The 19,090-nt window shown below is 35.2% G+C and overlaps 1 long non-coding RNA gene across 15 annotated transcripts in view; it reads right to left on the minus strand.

Moving 5' to 3' along the window:
- Window positions 1–5,753: 5,753 nt before the first annotated feature.
- Window positions 5,754–19,090, minus strand: part of LOC135197940 (uncharacterized) — a 463,394-nt gene continuing 450,057 nt past the window's right edge. For all 15 annotated transcript variants that reach the window (XR_010310696.1, XR_010310686.1, XR_010310689.1 and 12 more), the window contains 2 exons: window positions 18,699–18,864; window positions 5,754–5,964 (listed from right to left, as the gene is read on the minus strand). This is a non-coding gene — a long non-coding RNA (uncharacterized LOC135197940). The remainder of the gene's footprint in view (window positions 5,965–18,698; window positions 18,865–19,090) is intronic.

Below are 19,090 nucleotides of genomic sequence, written 5' to 3' on the forward strand. Positions count from 1 at the left end.
CCTGGTAATGATAAGAAAAACACTGGAAACACGAGGGAATATCTTCCAAGAATTTAGAGGGATCTGGTTATAAAAAACTTTGGGTCTATATATATATATATATATATATATATATAATATATGATATATATATATATACATGCATACATACATATATATATATATATATATATATATATATATATATAGAGTATATATAATTATATATACTATATACACACACATATATATATATATATATATATATATATATATATAATATATATTATATATATATATATATATTATACACATTAAATAACCAGAGAAATACATCGAAAGACAGATTCAAGAGTATCTTCACCTCTGAAAGCCAAACTCTTCGTGCCTATATAATTTGGAGCTAGAGGGAATGGGCTTGGCATGCATCATAATTATCAATATATTCATTATCATTATTATTCAACTTAAGGAAATACTAACATGGAATAATTCCCCTCTCCGCCCCTGAAAAAAAGAGAGAGAAAAAAATGGGGCAGCCCCGAAGACCATACCAGCGTGACCATCAGCATTTCCTGCGAGGCCAATTAATCCAGGTGAGAAAATGGGACACGTGTCACCTTTACCAATCGCTCAGGCCCTCCCGAAATGACACGAATTTTACGGGCCTTTTATAATCTAAAGTCACCTTAATTACCGACATTTTTTACTTTCTCAAAAAAATAATGGCTAACTCTATTTTATCGGCGATTAATTATATGTCATTTATCATCATTCTTACATTCATTTCTCTCCGCGGAGTCGCCGTCGACATTCAAATGATCAAGTGTATTCAGTGTTTATTCTCCCCAATATTAAAGGAAAATGTTTTTGGTGTCCAATTTCACAAGTGTTTGACTTTGCATGGATGGCTGAACGGTAAGTGGTACCAGCAGGAGGGAGACAGAGGGAGCATCTGGGGAGGAGGAGGACGAAGAGGAGGAGAGAGGAGAACGGTGAAAGAGAAGCCTTTTGCGGGGAGGAAGGGTTTTTAAAGAGAGAGAGAGAGAGAGAGAGAGAGAGAGAGAGAGAGAGAGAGAGAGAGAGAGAGAGAGAGAGAGAGAGAGAGAGAGAGCAAAGGAATAAGCGAAGAAAAAGGTGAACGAAAGTAGATTTAAAAGGGAGGGGAGAGAGCGAAGGATGAAAGGGGAAATCGAGTAATTCAATAAAAAGGTTAGAAAATTGATTAACAAAAAGGAGCACCCCTCAAAGGTGCGAAAGAAGCATTGCAAGAACAAAGAGGAGAGGTTCCCCAAAACAGCGGGATAAACATTTTACAGATGTTTTAACACGGTTACATCTCCCCAGAAAACATTTCCTTACGATTTTCTGTCGCCAGTGCAAATCAACTTCGAACGTTCTGACACAATAGTGAAATAGTTCATACGAATTTCCAGCGATGACTATAAAATGCTATGGATATTTCGGTGAAAATAACATCTGAAAGGAAGAAATGATAAACTGGAAATTGGAGTAAAAACAGATTAGACAGTATGGTAACTTATACCCCTAACGAAAATGACTTTTACAAGATTTATGCAAAATACATTATTCTTCCAAAGCTTTGTTTTCTCAAAGATTTAGTACGTATAAAGTTCCAATTGCATGGTACACTATGGCTGGATCTAAATGCTCTCTGTAGTCCGCTTGCCAAAAATGCACTGCTTTTTGTCTTTTGCCTTTTCTTATCTGTTAAATTTCTTTAACTTGAAATTGTTCCAGTTTCCATTGTCATTTAAGAACAAATCCTTGAGCAAGACTTTTGAGATTTTAGCATGTTAGTCAAAGCGCTCGTTAATCGAACTTATCAATTTAGTCTTTTTAACTACTCTATAAATAAAAAAAATAAAGTTTTGTGATTGATGACAAAAGTTGGTACGTCCTTTCATTATTAACCAAATGATTTTCAAAAATATGTTTTTTAAAATTAAGAAATTATGACGGGGGAAACTTTCAAGACCAGTCAATCTGAAAAAAAACAATAGTAGTTTAGCGAGATTATCTTTTTAAGTAATGATGATATTGTTTCTAAAATTGAAATAATATTTTCAAAGGAACCACTGTAGAAAGCACACGCACAAAGCGCTAAAAAAATGGTGGTGTACTGATTAAGATGACCCAAATTCGGGTTTATTTTTTGTTCTTGCTGATCTAAAGCCCAGTGGTAGCTGTCGGGATAACTGTTAAAATACTTACGGAAAACGTGGACAGATCACCCAAGAATCTTTAAAGTTAACGGGATTCAAGCTAATATAACTGTTCTCCATCGGGCATTGTACTTTAGATTCAATATTTTTCGAATTATAGGTTATTAAGGAAAACTATAAAAGGGACGCCACCTAGCTATGGTGACAACCCTCCTTAAAAAGTCCCGCACAGAGCTGGAAGTACTGCGGAAAGCCATCGGGTGGATTTCGAAGTAACATAGTTTTCTCCCTGGGATGCTGTTCACATCCGCATTTAAAATCTTCAGTGAAAAAAGGAGAAAGAAAAAGGACAAATCTCGATTACTTAAAATAATAACCAAGGAAGAAGTTCTAGGAAGTGACACCAGCATCAGTAATATGACGCAAATAGAATAAAGAGCATAAAACATCGCGCCAACTTACAACTTGTAAGGAGAATGTTTCAGGAAAAAGGGAACAACGAAAAAGCTAAAACATTTTTAAAGACTGCGGGTGAAGGAAAAAACTGGTTGCTCAAAGTAAAGAATGATCATCTCTTAAGCAAAGCTTGTTCTTTTTTTATCCAAAGCCATTTCCATTTAGTGGCGGGTTCGCAAGACGGTGTATACCTTCAGGCTCTTTGGATGTTCATTTAGGACGTCCCTATCTAAGCTGCAACCTACCATATTCAACTAACCACTAGGTACTAAGTGCCCGAGCCAATAGGGTACAAACAGAATTTTATAAAACTAACCCAGAGTGGGAAATCTTTGAGATCGAACTTGGCTTTGTCGCTGGCGAGAAGACACTATACAGTATACACACATACACACACACACACACATATATATATATATATATATATATATATATATATATATATATATATATATATATATAAAGTAGATAAAAGATGCAATAAAAACCCCACAAACCAGTACATCCTGGAAACATCACCATTAAAATGAAATACAATAATATTATACATACAAATAAGGGCAAACTGTCACAAATAAAAAAAAAACTGAGAAGTAAAAAGAGTGACTACAAAAAAATTCAGATATAAAACAGTAGATCTTTGAAAAAAAAAATACATATATAACTGACGGACCTTGGAAAAGTGCCAAATAGCGTTAAATGTATAACTTCCTCGTGAGAAATATTAAAGCCATTAAATCATACGTATGTATGAAGTATAAGTTCATACTTCTACACAGCAGGAAAGATATGTTCATTTTTTATTCCTTCGTCTCCGTGTAACAAAAAACAACAACAACCACAACAAAAGAGAGAAATGTTAAGATGGCAAAAGAGCTAAACGAGGGAAGAAAAATTTAATAACAAACACACACAACAATAGATATAAAATCTCGTGTCGTGACTTTTAATGCTACCAGTAAACCACAATCCGGAAAAAGACTAGAGCCTCATAAATAATCGTAAAGCTTGGGCTTCAGGGTTAACAAAAACAGAAGATAACCTAGACAATTGTATCTAAAGTTATATATATATATATATATTATATATATATATATATATATATATAATATATATATATAGATATATATATATATATATATATATATATATATATATATATATATATATTATGTATATATATATATAAACCAGCCTTTAATTTCCAAAAGAAGCAATGAACGAAAAAATATCTTCGTGACGGAAAATTAGGTCTTCTAACATTGAGATGACTACCATTCAATTAGAGGACCAGTCGTTTCGTCTTTTGGTTGGTCAGTTCACAGATTCCCACCAGACCTCTTATGCCTTGCAACTTTTGACTAAACCCTTAGGCCACCATTAGGTATTGTGGTGGCATGCCAGCTTCAGCAAAACAAAACAACTTCTGTGCTATCAATGCAGACCTGGATAAGGTCGTTTCAGAACTTCCACCAAAAGTAGTTGCATTTTTTGAGCAACCATTTCTCTTCCTGTCTTCTTAATAACCTTTTGAGGGTGGTTGAAATAATCACTGTGTTCTACCACTGTTCTGAGCTTACTTAGAGGTGAACAGAATACACCTGGTAAGGACCATACCTAGGCTTCTCAAACTTGCCTCTGAAAAGGTGAGTGTGATCTCTGGGCGCCTACGTCTCCGATTTATGGGAACTTATAAGTAACTGCTATGGAGTATTCATTCCTATTTATGAGGAACTTCTGTATAGTCCACAGTTTTTAACAGAAATTTGAATCAATGGCTACTGGGGTAGCCAGTTTCCTAGCTTTTATCCCAAACTGGACCCATTTGAACTATGCCGTAAGATCTCCAGCAACAATTTTGCAGACGTGACTTCTGACACTGATCTCGAGACCTTTTATCCACGATGCTAACTCAGCTTCTCTACATTCGCTATCGGAATCTAACGCCTCCAAGAGTGTCAACAATTCTTTTCGTCAACTCGGACAATTTGGTACTCTTTGACCTTCTTTTGCATAACTCGTTCCAGTCTCTTCGTTATGATATAGTTGATCTCACAGAACAAAGATCTTCACCGTCAAAATGCATCGTTCTGATATTAGAAAGTATTTCAGCAACATACAGTAACGTATGACCACACAAAATCTCAGTTCTCGTCACCATGAAAAATACCACTGATATTTGTATCAACAACGATTTGTTAAGGCAATGTCAAAGCCTTCCAAAAGCACTACAGGTATGTGTTAAGAATAATGAGTGAAAACTTAATTATAACATTATAAACAATTGAAATTAGGATTTGGTAACTGTTATTACCGAAAAAATACCATACTTGCAGATATTCCGATTTGGTAACTGTTATGGTCGAAAAAATACCATACTTGCAGATATTCCCAAGTAAAAAAACCGATCTTTCCTTCTGTTATCCGTATACAGGCTTTTAGAAGTACTCAATAGTTAAAAAACGAAATTGCATAATTAAACACATATACACTATATATATATATATATATATATATATATATATATATATATATATATATATATATATATATATACGTATATATATATATATATATATACATATATATATATATATATATATATATATATATATACACACACACACACACACACACTACACTTGAGTAATGGTAGATTCTCTCAGTAATGAATATGAGTGTACATAAATACATACATACATACATATACATACACACACACACACACACACACACACACACACACACACACACATATATATATTATATATATACATAAAATTTCTTAGCCTGAGTATCTACCATTCCTTAACTATTAACTATTATAAACTACTATAAGGGAGCCAACTGTACAAGATGAAATACTAATACATCAACACCATCTTCATTGCCTCCAACGCCGAGTGACGCAAAGGGACTCGAAGTACGAATACGCTATTTAATAACTGATTTGTATGTTATCTGGCGTCGCACAACAATCGTCGCTAACACACACAGACACACACACAAAAGACGAAGGAAACGAATACTCGAGGAAAAAATCCGATACCTTCCTTAAAAAAGAAAAAATGCTATGTTTTGAGATATAATCAATATATATACACAGGGAAATAAATACAGGGAATGAGTGAGTCTGGTTCAAATAACATTTTATTAATATTTCCGAAAGATGATATCAGTTAACAAAGAATGAACGATGGAAGACCAGTCTTCATAATTTGCTATTATGATGATTACACGTCATGAGATATTAAAGATACAATAAATACAATATGTTCAGGAAGTGCGAATGTCATCGTCCTTTCCACGAATTGCACAGCAGTTCTTCATCACATAAAGAAATCTGAAACAGAAAAAAAATGCATAAGTTTAATGGAAAGCCTTTAGCGCAGATGAAAATCCCCCCCAAAATCGGCCCCTAACAGCGGGTCTCTGTTTATGCATTAATATATTTCGGGCATCAATTAATTCCAGCTGACCTTTTCGCTTAACGTAAATGAACAAGCTGTTAAACTGGATTTGTCTATATACATATGGAAATAATTCCGCCACAAATTTTTTTTTTATATATATTCCCACAGAACAAATGCAAATGGCATCTCTTAAAACATTACTTCCACATATGTATATGACTGTATCAGCGATAATCAACGTAAATATTGTGGTATCATACAGCTGCGCCGACTGCTATAAACACTTTCATAAAAAATTCTTTTTTTGCCGGGAAACAAAATACAATACTTCATAACTTTTGGCTGGTAGTTCTTTTTTCGGCCAAAAAACAAATACCTGTTACTAAAACATAATGCTCCTACTGATAAAGCTGAAACTAGGAATATCTTTTATTCGGATTTTACTCATTTTTTTTTTCAGAGAATGCGTTACTCCAATTTTGTCAAGAATAAATGTACACTTGATTTTCGTAATATGAGAGAGAGAGAGAGAGAGAGAGAGAGAGAGAGATGGAAGAATGAGAGATAGAGAGAGAGAGAGCAGAGGAGCGAGAGAGAGAGAGAAGTAGGAGAGAGAGGGAGGGGGGGGGAGACTCTTATTATAAAGTAAACGATTTGACAATTCATATTGCATTGAATATGTATCAATGATTGCATTTGAGAATTCAGTCAATCACCTTAAGTTTATGAACTTTTTAAATTACCGACGGGACGTTCCGAGGGAAATTTCATTCCGTACAAAGCATTTGATCCTAAAAGGCATCGATCCACAGCTTCATTTCATAGAAAAACTAAAGGATTTGTAATGTTCTCTAACGAGCCAGATTTCTCATAGTACCAGACACCACCAAAATAACAGACAAATGAACCTAAGCACAGGTGACAGGTGTGGTCGGGGTAATGGTCTTTTATTTCAGCACAGTAAGAGGCCCCACAACGACTACCACTACTATTAATAACTATTATTATTATAAGTGGGTTGTAATTCCATCTCTCTGACGGTGTTTCACAGTAAGTTTGAATTCTATAAGCGTAACGGCTCAAGGAGACGGAGTATTCTTTTACTGGGGGCGGAGCCACAGATGATGATGATGATGATTACTATTATTATTATTTTTATTATTATCATTTCTAAATGCCGACAGGTTTCAGTCGTTCTTAGTGACCGCTTTGGAGGGCATTTTTAAATGAAACCATTCTAAAAAAAAAAAAAAAAAAAAAAAAAAAAAAAACACACACACACACACTCCACTTCTCAGTCAAGGTAAACGTCTCATCCTAAACCAGAAGTAGTGAATTTTAAGTTTCATTGCCTAGTTATAAAGGCACGGTGACTTGCAATATCAGACTCCAGCATTTCTAAGTCGCCAAGATCTTGAAAGTGCCATGAGACACTTTCGTAAGAAAATGATGGCACGAATTCGAACTCGTAAAAAAAAAATATATATATAACTGCACGATTTCTGTTTTGTTAGAAATGACTGTAAGATTAATATTTCGTAAGAAAATATCTGCAGGGTTCCTAATTCGTACCAAAAGCTATACGATTTCGATTTCTTAGGAAAATAACTGAAATATTTATATTTCAAACGAAAATGACTATAATATTTCTACCTTACATGAAAATGACTGAACAATTTCCAGTTTGGACAAAAATGGCTTAAAGATTTAAAGGGAAATAAAACTTTTAAAAATTGGTTTGTTAGCAAAGGTTCACCATTCCATTAAATTTCAGACTAACACAGGCCCTCAAAGTCGCCAAAAATACAAAAATCAATCGAAACAGCACTGATCACAATACAGAATACTGATCGAGAGTAAACAGTGAACTTTAGAATTCGACACCAACTCTTACAACCATCTGAATTTCTATATTGATAACAATAACCGATGTACGAGAAAATACTTGAATACCCAAATGGGAATTCATAAAAAAGTAGAAAATAAGTAAAAGAAAAAAAAATCGAATGTATATATTACTAAAATGTCTGAAGAATGAAATATCCAAAATTTCCCAGTATAGAAACTCTCGGCCAAGACTGTAGTTTCAATACCTTTGCTGTGTTCTTTGGACAATGGTGAATCAGGTCTAGTTCGGTATATATATATAATATTATATATATAATATATATATATATATATATATAATATATATATGTATCCTGTGCCCATACGGGTGGGGACACTTCACATCAGTTTCGACTACACTGGAAATTCTTCTGCCAGACAGATATCAGAAATAGAACATTTTTCCACCTTTTCAACCTTTAATATGAGATTTAACTTGAGAAACACGAATAAAAGAATAAGAGTAACTTTTTGTCCCATGACCCATCGTCCGGGTCATTTCAAATCACGCTGCTTCTGCTATTCTTAAGAATAAGTTTTTCAGGTGTCTTTGAGTTTTGCTGGGTAAAAGTTCGCTTCAACTCTTCTGAGTCTTACAGTGGCTCACGTCGTAAGATACTGAATGAAAGGTATCAACAGGTGGAATAACTGATGTGAACATAGAGCTGAATAACACAACGAATCCCTCTTGTAAGTCATCAATATTTACCAAATGTGCTTTATCGATATTTACCAGATGTACATTTAGAATTCTCTATTTTGCCAAACCTTCTAAGAAACCTCGTTCTTCAAGGAAGAAATAGGCAATGCAGTTGTAAGAGAAACTGAGCATTTGGGTGAATTTCTCTCTAAGTAGACAATGCCATAACGTCTGTGGATGCTGGAAGCTGTTTGCATAAATAAAACACCCGGGCTAAACATCTATGACCTCGCCTATTTAAGTCTGCTACCGGAATGCAGGATGGACTCCCATTTAACGAGCCAGAAATTGCAGTCCCGGGTTCCTTATCGAAGAAGAAATCACAACATTTGAATAGAAAGAACACCCGAGTGATTATTTACCCTGACCATTACGTCTGACAGCGTTGGTAACTCTGCGGCCGACCAAGAGAAGAAGAAGAAGAAGAAGAGGAAGAAGGAGAACAAGAAGAAGAGGCAGTAGTTGTGTGAAAAAGAGCCCTTGTCGAATTTGCGTCACGTGGAGCCCTGTGTTGCTGTCCAGTAAAAAAAAAAAAGGAAAAAAAAAAGCGTTTTTAAAAAATCCCGTGATAAGATAATCTGAATCTCACTTCATAAAGAATCTGGGGTGAGTTCACTCGCCGAGTAAAAGTCTGAGTCACCGGCGGCGGGTGCAACTTGAAGCTCCTCCAGGAGGTGGCTGCGGTGGGGGAGGAGGGCAGGCGAGGGCGGGGGGACCCAGCATCCCTTATGTGGCATAGGTAATATGGCAGGACCGGACAACCTCCCGGAGTTTTTATCCACTCGTTGTGTAGGTTCATACGAATTGCAAATAGCAGTCGAAGCCAAGAATGTGCAGCATAAGCAATGAGACGGATGTTGTACTCGGCCCCTGTCTGCAACACACGACAGCGGCCATTTAACTGTGTCAGGTGGAAGGCGCTCCAACCATCAGCCCCATTGGCTGTCGCCCATTCTTATGTAAGGTGGAAATATTTGGCAGGTTTCCGGTGACACGTCCAGGCTTACGAGACGTTTTGCCTTACCCGTTTTCGAACTGCGGCTTCCTTATCTCGCCCTCAGATTATTCTCACATCCAGGAGCATGAAATACGGAGCATTATATGCAAGTCTCCAAAGGAAAAAACTACAACGAGTAATTCTCTTTCTTCCAGACCTTCTTCCGTGTGAAACTGCAGAGAACAAGAGACCAACAACAATTCCCAGTCAATCGTGGAAGGAACACAGAGTAACAGAGCCGAGCTTTTCTTCAATTCTTGTCGAACAGGTTATTTGATCTGGTGACTGAGTAGTCTCCGAAGAGACGCGCTTACTTCATTAGGTTAACGTTGCCAACAAAAACAACTAATAATCGGGAGCATTTACAAGGTTTAATCATAGCCCCGGTAAACATGCTTAACGACGACATCTCTCTCTCTCTCTCTCTCTCTCTCTCTCTCTCTCTCTCTCTCCTGATTACATATGATAAGGCTGGATCATTCCTGTATTTCTTGCATCGTATTTGAAAATAACTATAAAAAATTTGCGATAGGACTGGTTACATAAATGAAACAAAAACCCAATCATGTGTTACTTCCGAAGTGTTTCTTGAGAAAAAAAAAATCGACCTGCGATTCAAAGAAATCCGCCAAATCTACCATACCTCAAAATTGTCTGACAAGGCAATAAGTTATACTTTTTGTGAAGTTTTCAATTTAACATAATTCGTTTAAAGTATTACAGTAAAGCAATTTTTTATTTTAATTTGAATTTCCAAGGTGAGGGAACTACAGAACAAGTACAGAAATGTAGAGTAAAAAAATTAATAAAATGACCTTCACCTCACCGTTATTAGCGGCCGATCTTTTTCCTAAAGGTATATCTTATTTCCTGGCGGTCGAACTTTTTCCTTTCGGTAATCTTTTCCTTCGATGTTAATCTTTTCCATATCAGTCGATCTTTTTTACTAGCGGTCGATATTCTCCCCGGCGCTCGATCTTTTGCAAGAGGTCGATCTTTTTCCTAGTGGCCGACGTTTTTTATATTGGTCGATCTCTTTTTCTAGCGGTCGATCTTCTCCCGAGCGCTCGATCTTTTTTCAAGAGGTCGATGATTCATAGGAGTCGATCTTTTTTCCTTGAGATCGATCTTCTCCAAGCTGTCGAGTTTTTTCCTGACGGTCGACCTTTTTACTATCGGTCGATCTTTTTACTACTAAGTCGATCATTCTCGACAAGAGTCTATGCTATGACCGAAGTTGGTGAAATACATGGTATTCATTAATCTGTCCTGGTTCCATTGTATTCGTAAAATTCGCATCATCTGCAATCTTCTAAATCCAATAAAATGCTTTAAATCACCTCAGTACTTTTGAAAGGAGAAAGAATGCTGAGCGCTATAGATAAAGAAAAAAAAATGCTTTATAATATAAACATTAAATCATGAGAAATCTGCAAAATCTTACTGAATTTTAACCAAAGTTTATCTATGTGCAACTGGAACTTTAAGAAGAATTCAAGCGAAAATGTTATGCATTACTACACTACAACAGTTCTTGTACTCTACTTCAATTTTTTCAACTATTTTTTTAATAATTTGCTTTACTATTTTTTTTCTTTTCTAACAAGTCGTCTCTTCTTTCCGTAATCATTACTGCCTTCTGTTGCTTCTTGCTAATGAACACCATATTCTTTGGAAGCTTGAATTTCAAGTCAATGGCCCTCGTGGGGTTTTTCCATATGAACAGGGTTCATTTCCAGAATAATAATAATAATGATAATAATAATAATAACATAAAATAATAATAATAATAATAATAATAATAATAATATAATAATAATAATAATGACGTAGAATAAACGAGATACCTAAATCTTCGGGAAAATAATTCGAAAATATTTCAATGGCCGCAGCAAGAGCGTATGGTTACAGATATAGTTATATTAACAGAGGAAGTTTTCGTTCCACAAACATGTCAGAGGGTGAAGTATGTGTATGCAAATCCTCGTCATCATTAACGTTTTAACGTCAGATTTTCCTTTTACGGGGTTACTCGAGAAATGGGTTGGCTCCGATGTTTTCTGTTCTTGGGATTTTCTAACCCGAACTCCCAACTGGTCTAGTTTTTAATTTATTCGCCTTTTCCGTGATTTTTTTATGAGCTCTTACTAATCTCCCTCCTGCTACTACTTCCTACTATTCTTTCTCCAGCTAATTACACATTCGCTACTTTGTGGATGCCAAGAGAGAGACCATGTCTTGCAGAAAACATAGTCTGTGCTAAAGATTCCCCAATTCACAAAGCTTTTCACAAAGTGGAAAAAAATGAACGACTAAAATATCAGACCCTTTAGAAGGGACTTCGCTCCACGTATTAATTTTGAACATTCTCCGTTTACAGTCAGACGAATTACGAACCTCACTGAACTCGCATGTTACGATATTTTACACGCTGAATTCAACATAAATATTCCGGGCTACGGGTGGCCCGTGTCTCTTTCTACACCTATACCTCTGACTAAACAATGTCATTTAATTTGCATTTCTACACACGCATGCACACATACACTCATATATATATATATATATATATAATATTTATATATATATATAATATGATATATATATATATATATATATATATATATATCACACTGCTTTTGATGTGGTACAAGGATATATATATATATATATATATATATATATATATATATATATATATATACTATATATCACACTGACTTTTGATGTGGTACAAGGATATATATATATATATATATATATATATATATATATATATCCCTGTACCATTTAGATTCTAGAAGGTATTGGAGTACTGCTTTTCGGTAAGGGTCTCGAGATAAGGTTGATAAGTCTCGCGGCCTTCCCCATTCTCACCATTCAGTCTAAGGGACAGTCTTGTACAACAGTAAGATAAATTACTGTGCATTTCAGGGCCGTGTTTACGCAACTGACTTCCGTCGATAAAAACTCACCAAAGCATCGTATATGGATCGTATTTTGGAAATAGCTATTTGAAGCCAACGCCTAATTGGCAATAATATGCGGTGATGTCTAATGTTGACAATTAAGGCACTTATCAGAGTAAATCAAAGAAATTCAGAGGAAAACAGCTAAATATAGCAGGTTCGTAGATAGGGGCTAGTAAAACATCATTACTGAAGGCTCTTCCACTCACTGAATGAAGAGTCAAACATTGGTAGAAATAGTTAGCAGTATATGGAATTCTTATATTGTTTCACACACTCAAACACATATCTTACAGACTCTCTTATTTTCGATGAGTCATTTCTCTAAGCAGAGTACAATAAGGGAACGGGCATCAAATGAGGATATTAATTTTGTAATACAGTTCCATGGGGCAATTCATGTTTCCTTTAAATTGAAAGAATGTTTCCCACTCACATTTTGCCTTTGCATACCTGTACGCTATATTTAACCATCTCTGTTCACTCAATAACTTTTATAATTTTCTTAATAATTATTTCTTTCTGTTTTTACCTGAATGGGCTAACAATTTTCAAGAAACATGCCTTAACTTGTCATCTTACTACTGAGGATCTCATTAATACGCATAACTTAAAAAAAGTTGCGCTAAACTTACTGAACATCATATTAAGTCAACGATTGACTTACGGCTGCATCTCGCAACATTTGCGAATTAAGGAAATATTCTCCAATTCTCGAAATCAAATGATAATAATCGACGTCAGACCCCGTGTTACTACTATTTTAACAAATGCTATATACAAATCGACGCGTGCCAAACAAAACAAGCAAAAACAGTGAAAACTGAAGAAAAACAAAAGTTTCGTAAAGAAGGTGTCTTTGTCAAAATGAAGACTGGTATTTTGGAATGCGTATATAACTCGCACAGACATACTGATCATACTGGTATAGTTTTTTGTGTCGTGGTATGCCACTCAGATGTCGCGGGTTCGCGTCTCCTCCAGGGCTATGATAATCACTGGCTCTGTATCTTGATCAGTTACTACTGTAGTGTGGGGTCTGCGGTGGGAGGCTGAAAAAAACATTCTTTGGAACCTTGAATTTTAAGTCAATGGCCCCTGTGTGCTTGTTCCATGTGAATAATTTTCATCTACTGAAATAATAATAATAATAATAATAATAATAATAATAAGAGCACACAGTATCCGCCGTCCAATTCTAAAACTGACTCAAAGCACTGGATCACTCCACACATTACGTAGAATGATTTTAAATATTTAATTAATCAAAATATGTCGGCCTCTGCATCGCAGGAACCCAAATTTGGCCAATCCTTGGACATATCTTATGCAGCTATGACTAATGTGAAGACCGAATCGACAAAACTGCATAACAATCACGTGAAATCATAAGAACAATAATCAAAGCATCTAGTGAACGCACATATTGTTCCATGAGAATTACGTTGAAAGTTAGAAAATTGTTCAAGATAAATTTATAAACTTGATCACAATCGTCATTCTTTTAAATCAAACGATATAAACAAAAACGTGCTTCGTCAAGATATTATTATTATTATTATTATTATTATTGCTACAAGAGCCAGAAAGAAATACTAAAAAGAACTTTCGTGTATTTAATAAATGAGCTTCTTCAGTGTACAACATTAAACCCTGAAGAAGTGTATTTATTAATGACACGAACGTTATTGGTACTTATGCCTTTTCAGTATTTCTTCTGGCCATATGATTCTTGTTACGGTACATTATTATTATTATTATTATTATTATTATTATTATTATTATTATTATTATTATTATTATTATTATTATTATTATTATTCAGAGGATTACCCTATTCATACGGAGCAAACAAATGTATGAACCTTACAAGGAAATGGTAAAAGAAAGAAAAAAACTAATTTGCAAACGAAAAAAATGTGTATACAGAACAATGAAAACATCGATACTGAGAAAGTTCGGGTCATAATATCTGTAGCAAATAGGTCGGCATTGGGTTGTGCATTTCTTTTGAGGAAATTAAAAAGTGGTTTAGCGTGATTTGCATCCAGAGTGAAGCGTGTCCTTGGCTTCAGTGTGCTGACATCAAACTACCCATGAGACTATCCAGTTGTCTGACGTAATTAAAACGACAAAGAATAAGTTGAAAAATGGATAATAAGTCAAATATAAAACCAAAGCGTCAATGAATACAATAATTAAAAATGATCCCTGTGTCCTAATACAACGTAAGACTTTTACGAATAGGTTGAAATACTAGTCCAGATAAATTTCGGCAAACCAGTCAAACAAGTTCTAATAAGAAATATGTACTAATTTCATGTATTTTAACCTATCTTACTTTTTTAAAAATATCAGCGGAGTCGTTCTGTTAACGAAAGGCTCCTATTTACAACACAGAAATGTTGGCTCTTTTCAGAGGGCAAGAGATCGGTCATAGTAATTCATCACAAGGCGAGAAACCTTTGAGGTCATTTGTCACTTCTGGTGGCTGATTTATGAACTCGAGTTTATCTTTGCTGTTTGAGGTGTTTATCAAGACTTTCTTCTTTATTAGACAAATTCCCAGAAAAAATACTCACATATAAATACACATTCATATACACATGTATAGATAGGATTATGACCCAATCACTTGTTCCCATATTTTAACCTTGTTTATCCGTTTAAATTTGTTTATATATACATATATATATATATATATATATATATATATATATATATATATATATATATATATATATATATATTTCTCGTCATTGTTATGTCCCTTATTTATTTAGTGATCAAGTCCACAGAAGGATGGAAGAAAGCTAGCTCTAACCTTTGTAAATATCACAACAAATATATTTCGTCTTAATGAACAAAAGTTTTACCGTGGATCCCTCTACTGACAACTGAGAAGCTCGATGCAGTGTTTTTATTTTATGCATGTATTTATATACATAAAATATAAAATATAAGTATACATATATGTATATATATTTGTAAGAGTGAGTGTATGCATAATAGACATATAAGTGTCTGTTTGTACAAATGCAAGTGTAAGCATGTGCATCTGCAATGTTCTGCATGAAAGAAACTGCTTGGACTATCTTTCACAAAATGGCTGAGAGTATTCGATTGTGAATAAAAGGCCGTAATTAAGGTTCTTGGTTGTCATTCACAACAAAGCGTTAATTTTAGGATACTGGACGTTTTTAAGAGGGGCCCAAGCTTTCAATTCACCTTCAGATATTAATTAAACAGCCGGAGGAGTAAGGACAAGAAATAATAAAGCAGAAAAATCTAGAAATGATAATTTTTGAAAGCTGTAATTATTCACCACACCTACCGACTGTCTTAGTTTTTTAAATCATATAATTTACCGAGGTAATGATCATAATAGGTAACATCGTGAATATGATAAAGAATGAACAAGAAATATTATGGCTAAATATATATGTAAATATTTCCAGGCAGACCTAAAAACAGGATCACGTTGAATCTTTCACTCACACGAGGCATCTCCGCCAAAACTGTTAATTACGTAGGAAGGAGAAATCTCATCTAAATACGCCTCCTTCACTTTATAACTCACCACAACATCTGAAGTCGTCATCACCTAAAAATGGAACACACGCACACACTCACTCACACACACACGCGCACACAAAAGGACCGAGCGCCATCCTCCATCTTGGGATTCTTCGAACCTCTTGTATGGCAACACCGACTGCGAGTGACAGGTGAATAGAGATCAAATTGCCGCGTTTGCAAATTAGATTATCACTCCTACTGACAGAAGGAATAATGTGAGAGGTAACTTGATTTCCACTTATTTTCATCTGATTTCTTTTATTTAGTGGTGCCGTATTTCTTCTGATATCAGACCCCAGGCGTCCCAAATCTAATACTGCTCCTTTGCAGGCTGTATTGCTCACGATCTCTTAGGCGAGGTGAAATAGTTTCTCCTGCTGCTCCTCCTCCTCTTCCCTTCTCTTCCCCTGAACCTCTGTCTCAAGGGATACCAGAAACACACAAAATTCTAATTTCAAATTGGACTAAATTTCCTTATTCCTTCGGAACAACCCAAAACCAAGACAAATGTTCGCGATTTCTTGATTGTCATAACTCTATTATTATTATCATTATTATTAGTGAGGTACTGTAGTAGTGCTTAAGTTAAAAATATGAATGACATCGAACATATCAATGGCTAACTTCCATTCAACTAGCGAGCAAGTTTTACCATTACTAAATGCGCATGACAGCAGTAACTCAAGTTCTTCTTGAGAAAGCAAAGAAGCACGCACTAAAAGCATAATTAAAATGGTAGCACGACCTAGAGATTCACTTTTCCTTAACCTTCAATTACAGACATGATGTGATTAGGGCGTCTCAACAGGGCAACTACTTCCCGTAATAGAAGATGGGGGGAGGGTGGGGGTTAAATTAGCGAAAAGTCTCCTGTGGGTAAAAGAAAACTTTGGGGAACGACCGATAAACTTGTTTACGATGTCGCCAATTGAATAAATGAGTTATCTATTATTTTTTAAAGGAACCAGAGCTGTTTCCTTACATGTTAAGATACAGAGTGGTAAAATTGGCATTGGTTTCTACACCCATACAAGAGATTTTACCGAGTTGTGTATGAGAAATAATCCAATACTCCAATATTCATTGACTGATAACGTCCTAAAAAATGGCTCGTGACACTGAAGGGATTTTTTCTACCAATATATCATCATCTCCAACTCAAGCACTCATACTTATCGTAATAAAGGGTTAATGTCCTATGAAGACGATATCACCCTATGATCTTCAAACATAATTTTGAGCATAGTATTCTGTACAGTCATTTTGAGCATGACTCTCCAAACAAAGTTATTTAACGAGCAGGGCTTTCTAAGCAGTGATTCTGAGCAAGACATTCACACTGAAGTCACACGAAATTGGGCATTTTCACTAAAATCCCTTAGGCAGCGGATTTAAAGTAGAATCTCTCTCAACTCGGCATTGTGACTAAATTCACTTAAGTGTTAGCTGTTCATTACAGGCCTATCACCAAATCCTAGTCCAGTCTCGCCTTTTGTTCATTCATAATACTTTCAATACTTGATGAATTATTCATATTTCTCCCTACCTAATAGCTATAATGAGATTTAGAGACCTGGAAGAAATGAATAACCAGAGATGCGGTAAGGAAAAATAAAAATGCTCTTAGCAATAAGGGAATGGCGCAATAAACTCAGAAAAAAAAATCCGAGGTTTGAAAACCCAAACATAAACACCTCCTGAGAAATTGTAATATACTCGGAACAAACACACGTAAAAAAAAAAAAAAAACTCTTCAAGAAATATATTCGGCCATACACCAACCTACACACCAAAAACACAAACAAAACAAACAAAGAAAGAAAGAAAGAAATCCGTTTTCCCGCTCCCCCCCGGAGAGAGGGCGCGGGATCCCATCTGAAGCGAATCGGGCCCAATCCAAGTCGTCGTTTTGTGCATCAGCAACACTTAATTTAGAATAATTGTCGATTAATTTCATGATAATGAATTAATCATGGAACAGTGGCCCATAAATGTTATTGCTAATCACGATATGCTAATTTTTCATAAGTGGAATCAATCAGGGCGATGCAAAAGCATCCAGGCGTCAACTGGGCCTTACCCCCCAACTCAGACGTATCACGCTTTTTTCTTTTATACGCCGTTGTCAAAATATTTCCCCTTAATTATCCTCATTTTTTTATGGGAGTTATTTTTCTTGGAGTTTGCTATTTCTCGGGAAGCTGATTAGAAAAGCATTAATATATCATGACAATATTTTTGTCTTTTGCTTCAAGTCGCTTGAGAATACGATAATAATAATAATAATAATAATAATAATAATAATAATAATAATAATAATAATAATAATAATAATAATAATAATAATAATAATCTTAAGCAGAGCTACAGATGAAACGGAACACATCTAAATATTCAGGATCTGAATTATATTCCATTACTCTGGAAATGTGCTGAGAGAGAGAGAGAGAGAGAGAGGAGAGAGAGAGAGAGAGAGAGAGAGAGAGAGAGAATTTGCAATAACCTGCAGAAAACGTTCTTACACAGACTGACCGTCTTCTCCACAATGATGATGTCATCATCGTCGCCAGCGTTCCATTTCACGAAGACAGGAGGTTTTGATGTCTTCTGGCACCGGGTTCCTTCACAGGAGAGTCAGGATGAATCAATCGAGGCAGAAGGACACATCTACCAAAAGGGCAAAGGGTTTTTGGTCCACCTGCAAAGAAATTGCTGCATGTTAGAAAACGTAGTCCCTACTTCCTATTCTAAGATGATTATTTATTATTATTATCAAATTATAAGCAGTTTAACTGGACGCCCAAATTGTTTGTTCATTATTATTATTATTATTATCATCATTGAAAAAGAAACCCACAAATTCAATTTGTAACTTGTTTTACTTCTAAGTATTTACATTTAGTTTTACTCCACACTCGAGTACT

This window comes from Macrobrachium nipponense, chromosome 21 (assembly GCF_015104395.2).
Source record: "Macrobrachium nipponense isolate FS-2020 chromosome 21, ASM1510439v2, whole genome shotgun sequence".
Classification (NCBI taxonomy): domain Eukaryota; kingdom Metazoa; phylum Arthropoda; class Malacostraca; order Decapoda; family Palaemonidae; genus Macrobrachium; species Macrobrachium nipponense.